This window comes from Myotis davidii, unplaced genomic scaffold (assembly GCF_000327345.1).
Source record: "Myotis davidii unplaced genomic scaffold, ASM32734v1 scaffold176, whole genome shotgun sequence".
Lineage (NCBI taxonomy): Eukaryota > Metazoa > Chordata > Mammalia > Chiroptera > Vespertilionidae > Myotis > Myotis davidii.
Genome location: NW_006287911.1, coordinates 905,812 through 907,172, shown reverse-complemented (window position 1 = coordinate 907,172; position 1,361 = coordinate 905,812).

Sequence of the window (1,361 nt, the reverse complement as noted above, 5' to 3'; positions counted from 1 at the left end):
GCCCTTTTCTTCTTCCTTCCTTCCTTCTTTCCTCCTTCCCTTTGATATCAGGGAGGAATATGTGATTTTTGTGGAAATCATATTTTGCTTTAGATTTTCTTCTGTCAGTTTTTACCATCATAACACTTAAGTTAAACAAATCATGATGTAAAATTTTAGTACTTGAGTTTTTAATTGTTTCAAAGGCCAAGCATTACATTTGTAAACAGTCCTGGTCAGTAGTTACATAATTTCTCAATAAAAGTGCTATAAAATAAAACTTCAAAGTTGTAATAAGTTAAGGGTTTGTTAACTTTCTTTATGCTTTAAAATTGTCAGTGCATCACATTAGACAGACAGAAAAATCAATATCTCTATGTCATTTAAAGCTATCCTTGGAAGTATACCTTTAATGGGAAATATGGTAGAGTGTCATAACCATTAGTACTAGAAATTTTTGTTTAACTTAGAAAAATTAAGATAATTTTGCCATAGAAAATATTACTGCTGCCATTTAAATTTAAATTTTGAATGTGGTTATAATTTATAATGTTTTGTATATAACTTGCTTTTTTATCTCATATTTTTGAAGCCTTAATTGCAATATTTGATATTTTTGAAAAGCCAATTTTGTTTCTTACATACCAAAAGTGAGCTTGAAGAAATTGATATACTTAGATGACAATAGCTAATGTATAGACCTTCTAATGGAAAAGAATCCTATATAATAAAAGGCTAATATGCAAATAGACCAAACAGTGGAACAACTGAATAACCGGTTGGTATGACATGCGCTGACCACCAAGGGGTGTGTGCGGGTCATGGCAGGCATTGGCCACGGTGGGATGGTGGAGCAAGTGAGCAGGGGTGCCAGACCAAGGCAGGGTGCCAGTTGCTGTCACTGGGGCAAGCCTCTGGTGGTTACTGAAAATTCTTTGCTCCCAAGCGCCACCGTCCCACCCAGCACTCGCACCTGCTGCCAGTGCCGGCCCCACTCACACCCACTGCCAGCACTGGCCCAGCTCACACCCGCAGCCAGTGCCAGAGCTGCTGCTCACACCCACTACTGGTGCCCGGTGCCAGTCCTAATCACTCGGCACCATCAGTGGGTGCGAGCAGCGGCTGCCGGCCCTGATCGCCCCTGAGGGCTTCTCCACCTCCCCCTGCTCCTGAGGGCAATCAGGCAGCAACCGCCACTCACACCTGCTGCCAGCGCCGGCCCTGCTTGCACCTGCTGCTGGCACCAGCACCAATCACTCCACGCCATCAGCGGGTGTGAGCACACGAGCAGGCGAGCGCTGTCAGCATGGAAGCAGTGGTGGCGGGAGAGGGGCTGCTGCAGACAGGACCACGGTCTGTAGCAGGAGGGGTCGGGGAAGCAG